The following is a 6,747-nucleotide window of genomic DNA, read 5'->3' on the forward strand; positions in this document are numbered from 1 at the left end:
CAAAACTCACCTTATATAGTCTTCTTATGGACTTGGTCTACCTTTCAGCACATTTGTATTCAGTATAAAAATCTTTTAGCAGCACTATTTTGAGTATATGTGAAGGGACATACTAAAAGGAATGACAGAATGGAATGCCCATAGACTTTAACAGGGAGATGGAATGCCCATAGAGGAGAATAAAAAAGAAAAATCAATTAGCGAGAGAGTCTTTAGACATACCAAATGTATTTTTTGCTAACCTACTTTTAAATATAAGTGGCCATGTTTAATTTTGAGATTAGGTGGGATTATTATTGTTTTCTATGGAATGACAAATATACGACAGAAGGGAATGTCCATAAAGTATAATGGGAAGTAAAATCTAAACTCATTTGCAGGCAAATCTGAGTGACATAGCAATGTATCCTTTACCACAACTGTTCCTCAAGTAGAGTAGCAGATTGTAAGATTGGGATTATTTGGGATTACAGCTGTTTTCTATGGAATGACAGATAAATAGAAAGGAATGCCCATAGAGTATAATGGGAAGCAAGATGTAACCTGGTGACAAAACGATTGGTCATATCAGATCAATCTTTAGCAGACATACTCTCTATGTCCAGTGGTGATGCCCAAATTTGACACATTAAGTGGGATTATTATTGGTTTCTATGGAATGACATACATATGACAGTGTGGAATGCCCATAGAGTATAATGGGAAGCAAGATGTGACCTGGAGTCAAAACCATTGGTCATATCAGATCAATCTTTAGCAGACATATTCTATGTTAGGGATGTCCAAATTAGACATTATGTGGGATTATTATTCTTTTCTGTGGAATGACAAACATATGACAGAAGGGAATGCCCATAGAGTATAATGGGAAATAAAATATAAACTCATTTGCAGGCAAATCTGAGTGACATAGCAATTTATCCTTTACCACAGCTGTTCCTCAAGTAGAGTAGCAGATTGTAAGATTGAGATTATTTGGGATTACAGCTGTTTTCTATGCAATGACAGATAAATCATAGAAAGGAATGCCCATAGAGTATAATGGGAAGCAAGATGTGTCACAGGGTCAAAACGATTGGTCATATCAGATCAATCTTTAGCAGACATACTCTCTATGTCCAGTGGTGATGCCCAAAATTCACATTAAGTGGGATTATTATTGGTTTCTATGGAATGACATACATATGACAGAGTGGAATGCCCACAGAGTATAATGGGGAGCAAGGTGTGACCTGAAGTCAGAACCATTGGTCATATCAGATCAATCTTTAGCAGACATACTCTGTTTGTTATTGATGTCCAAATTAGACATTAAGTGGGATTATTATTGGTTTCTATGGAATGACAGATAAGTAATAGAAAGGAATGCCCATAGAGTATCATGGGGAGCAAGATGTGACCTGGAGTCAAAACCATTGGTCATATCAGATCAATCTTTAGCAGACGTACTCTCTATGTTCAGCAGTGATGTCCAAATTTCAAATTAAACGGGATTATTATTGTTTTATATGGAATGACAAGACATATGATAGAGTGGAATGCCCAGAGAGTATAATGGGAAATAAAATCTAAACTCATTTTCAGGCAAATCTGAGTGACATAGCAATTTATCCTTTACCACAGCTGTTCCTCAAGTAGAGTAGCAGATTGTAAGATTGGGATTATTTGGGATTACAGCTGTTTTTTATGGAATGACAGATAAATAATAGAAAGGAATGCCCGTAGAGTATAATGGGAAGCAAGATGTAACCTGGAGACAAAACGATTGGTCATATCAGATCAATCTTTAGCAGACATACTCTCTATGTCCAGTTGTAATGCCCAAAATTCAGATTAAGTGGGATTATTATTGGTTTCTATGGAATGACATGCATATGACAGAGTGGAATGCCCATAGAGTATAATGGGAAGCAAGGTGTGACCTGGAGTCAGAACCATTGGTCATATCAGATCAATCTTTAGCAGACATATTCTATATGTTTGTTAGTGATGTTCAAATTAGACATTAAGTGGGATTATTATTGTTTTCTATGGAATGACCGATTAAATAATAAAAAGGAATGCCCATAGAGTATAATGGGAAGCAAGGTGTGACCTGGAGTCAGAACCATTGGTCATATCAGATCAATCTTTAGCAGACATACTCTCTATGTCCAGTGGTGATGCCCAAAATTCACATTAAGTGGGATTATTAATGAATGAAAGAAGAAAATGCCCATAGAGCAGCCCTCAAAAATTACACTCGCCTGCTCACATTTTGCGAGTGTATTTTGAGGGCTGGTAGATGTGGGCTGCCTGGGGGGGGGGGGGACAGCACCACCTCCAGGCGGGTTGTATGGAAGCCGTTCTCCCAGAGATCAGAGGAGAAGAGAGATTAGAGCCATCTACCATATGGGTGGAGCGCCGGTAACATAACTTTCATTTTAAAAGCTGCATGCCGTCACCTACTGCCCCTCCTCTTTGTCTGGGCACTTTGATAGACGGATCACCCTTCCAATCCTGGGACGAGTGATCTGTCTTCCAAAGTTCCCTGGACAAAGGGGGCGTGTCCGGATGTGAGCAGCAGCAGACGTGTTTGTGAGGAGCTCCGGGAATCCTATACTTCATCCTTGGCCATCTCAGCGTCTACTGGCCTAAAATCACCGCATCAAAGCTTCAATCTGCTCCTCTCGGTCCCCTCCAGAGCCCTGAGGCGAAATTGAAAGGAAATTCGGCCGTGGGGGACCACGCGCCGCTCGGGCCTGCATTCGCCGCCATCTTGCGGATCTGCTGGAACGAATCGCTCCCGGCTGGGGTAAGAGACTGCCATCCATCCTGGTGATAGTGCCCCATTCTCCCTCCTGCCTGCCCCTCTGCCTGCCTGCCGAGAATCGCGGACCTCCTGGGCCACTGGGAACGCTCGTGGCGGCCGCGGCCTACTGCGGCCTAGTGAAGCCTGCCGGACACCGCTGTTTCCTGCGCGGCTGCCCCGCGGAAGTGCATCGCGGCCGGCCGGGCCCAAAATCGAGCTTGGGGATCTTTCGGCCTGTACCTGCCTCTTCATCCACCCTGCCATCCTGTAGTGACTGAGAGCGCTGAGCGGTGAGGGCTGTTGTGGGGGCCGATTTGGGTGCCCAGTGGCCTGGTGTCTTCCCCCAACATTCTTCCTGATCCCCCCCCCCCCTGCCTGCGGCCTTCCCTGGTCACTCTTCCAGCTGTACATTCTACATCTGCCTCTGCTTGGGTGATTGCTGTGGGGGGGGCTGCAGGTTACTGTTATTTGCCCGCCTGGACTGTGCCATCCCTCCCTGGCTGGGTACCTAGTGCTCCCCTGGGCTGGACATAGTGCTCCCCTTTGCTCCTCTGTAGGGGCCCCCCCCCTTTTTTTTTTTGTGTCTCCTCAGATGTCACCCCCCTCCAGGAAGGGGAAGAGGCACTCCAAGGCTGCTGGGACTGACTCCGCACCCCGACAGCCTCAACTCTCTTCAGATCCCAGCCAGACGGATCACATACTTGTGGGGAGACTCCGGACCTTGCTGTCTGAGTTGGAGATGGGTCCCGGGGAGGCTCCGGCGGCCGAGGGGCCGGCCCCTCTGTCGCAGGATGGCACGGCCACCATCCTCGCTGCGATCGAGCAGAGTAGAACATCACTGCTTGTGCGCATTGACCACCTGGCAGAGGAGTGCAACTTTATCCGGAATGACCTTGACAAAATAAGAGGGAGAATGACTGAAACTGAGACCAGAGTCTCCGCCACGGAGGATCTTACCGCTGCACATACCTCCTCCATCGCTGAGCTGCAGCGCACAGTACAATCCCTTGTCGCGAAGTCAGACGACGCCGAAAACCGGCTTAGACGTAATAATGTTAGAGTCCTGGGGCTTCCTGAGAAAGAAGAAGGGGACCATCCGGCTGTCTTTGCGGAAGAGTAATTTAAAAATCTTTTGGATCTTACCGATGTCCCTCCTACCTACGTGGTGGAAAGGGCCCATCGGGTGCCCTCCGGACGTGCCATCCCTGGTAATCACCCCAGGCCCTTCCTGGTCCGCTTCCTTAATTATCGAGACAGAGACAGACTTCTGTCTGAGGCCCGCAAGCATCCTACCCTCAACTATGGTAACGCCACCATTCATCTTTTCCCTGACTTCTCGGCTGACTTGCAGCGGAAGAGGAAAACATTCAATGATGTTCGTAGACGGCTCCGGGACAAGAACATTAAATATAGCATGCTTTACCCTAGCCGCCTGCGTGTCCAACACGATGGAGCAATCCGGTTCTTTGATAACCCAGCGGATGCGGACGACTGGCTGACCACCTTGCATTGATGGCCTATCCTTGTAAAGGTCTCTGATGCGCGGATTGCCCCGGACCTTACTCGTTTTATAGGTGCAAACCTTCTATCATTACCGGAGCCACCTCACAAGTACTTGGACAGGTAATCCACATTGAACCCCCCACGACTGGGTTCATCCACAAGAAGTTGGGAACCAACTGCTCTCCACCCAATTGGAGGCAATCTCACCGAACCCTTTTGCCGTGGGAGGATACAAGTCCCCCCCCCCCCACCCCACCTTGAGGGAACTCGGTATACCAAGGGGGGTTGTTATGGCCCTTCAGAGAATTTCCATAGTTCACAAGCACTTCAGTGAACTGGTACCGAGTACACACCTCTAAGGTTGAGTCCGCGGTTCTGCGGAGGACTGTAGTGTGGCCTAGTGTTTGGGTTATCACTCCACAATGTTACGGTTAGTTTTGGGTATAGACCGGTTCCTGGTCCACCCCCAGTGTTTTTGGGGGACACCGGGTACCGGTAGGAAAAGCACCCAGTGCTTGGGAAGTTGTAATGTTTTTTATGCTTGGTGTATGTTTATGTGCGGTTGGCTCTTGCTCTAAAACTACTTATCGGGCGGGTCTCAGGTGGGACTTACTCATTCGGACGTTAGAATCTCCCCCCTGGAATCATGGCATTACGTGATCAGGGAACTATGTCGGTGGTATCCTGGAATGTCCGAGGCCTCAACTCCAAGTTTAAAAGGGCACTGATGTTCCAGTATATCAAGACGCACAACCCACACATACTGATCCTACAGGAGACCCACCTGATGGGGAGTAAGCTTATGGCCTTGAAAAAGCATTGGGTTCAGAAAACTTTTCATGCCTCGTATTCCTCATATGCCAGGGGGGTCTCCATCCTGATAAACAAATCCTTTCTGTGTACGGTTGAAGCTGTTCACACGGACCCCCATGGCAGATTTGTGATTGTGGTATTCACGGCCTGGCAACAACGTTATATTTTGGTAGGAGTGTATATCCCGCCACCTTTTAAGCCGGAAGTGTTGTATACTATTTTGGAGAGGATTACCCCGTACTGTCCAGCTAAATTACTAATCCTGGGGGACTTTAACAACACCCTCTCCCCTGATCTTGATAGGCCCACTCCATCGCAGTCCTCTAGGGGGGACCTACTGGGATGGACACACGCGGCGGGAGTTACGGAGGTGTGGAGATGGCTGCACCCACACACTAAAGCTTACTCATGCTTCTCTACGTCCTATAAAACCTCCTCTAGAATTGATTATGATGCTGCCAAGGTAGTGTGGAGGAGGAGGAGGGAAGGAGAAGCCGAGCGTTGTGGAGCCGAAAACGAGGGGACGCTGTGAAGCCGTGACACCACGAAAGCGAGATCAACGGTACACTCGGTTGTTCGAACGGCGCGACAGTGGAGATATGTGGAGGTCGCCATAGGAAGCTCTCCCATAGAGGTACATCGATCCCCACGTAAGAATCCCTGTGAGAGAGGGACGCAAAGCGAAGGGAGGGATTGAGCGATACCTCCCCCCCGGTAGAAGAGACGTAAGACCCGAAGGTATGACTAGGAAAAGGGGGGTGGAGGAGGCGACCACACATAATGGATCACAAACACTACGTAGTTCCAAAGATAAGGCTGGCCACTCGACCGGGCGGACAGGCGTTGCTGCTGCTGCCGCCGCTTCTAAACTGGAGCAATATGCCCATACGCCTAATCAGACCCCAAACCAAACACCTAGAAAGAACGTGCAAGTCGGAGAGGGGCGGCCGCAGAGTACTGCAGCCGTGCAAACGGTCGGAAGGAAAAGCCAGGGTTTGACGACCGAAATAGAGCCGACAAGTTTAAACAAAGTAATATGTGTGGCAGTCCGGTCGGACACTACGGGTGTAATGGGTGGAATATCGGAAGCACAAGCGTCCGTGAGTAATCTCTCCTTGGAGAGGGGGACTGGATGGGACACTGAGATAAGTACAGAAGGAGAAATTTGGGCAAAAGGTAAAGAACCATCACTAAAAGAAATTCTTTCTGCGGTGAATACATGTAAATTATCATTGGACGATGTATCAGACCAATTAAAGCAGATAAGAGAAGATGGGATAAATCTTAAAAATGAAGTACAGAAAACTGCGGCCCGTATATCAGATATGGAGGAGAGAGTCAGCCAGGTGGAGGATGAAGTACTCCCGTTGAAACAGGAGATGCAAATGATGAAGGGCCAGTTAAATTTGTGTATGGCTAAAATGGATAATATGGAAAATATTATACGCAGGAAAAATATCAGAGTTTTAGGTGTCCCGGAGAAAAGTGAAGGCAATAATCTTGCTGAATTCATGGAAATATGGATAAAGGATAAAGTAGGGAGTGAGAAGCTATCAAGATTTTTTGCAATTGAAAGGGCGTATAGAATTCCGTTTAGGATGGTGGAAGGAAGAAGTTATCCTAGACCCATAATCATCCAA

The sequence above is a fragment of the Lithobates pipiens genome, unplaced genomic scaffold (genome assembly GCF_037356315.1).
Source record: "Lithobates pipiens isolate NorthernLeopardFrog02 unplaced genomic scaffold, aLitPip1_a1.2 Scaffold_30, whole genome shotgun sequence".
Lineage (NCBI taxonomy): Eukaryota > Metazoa > Chordata > Amphibia > Anura > Ranidae > Lithobates > Lithobates pipiens.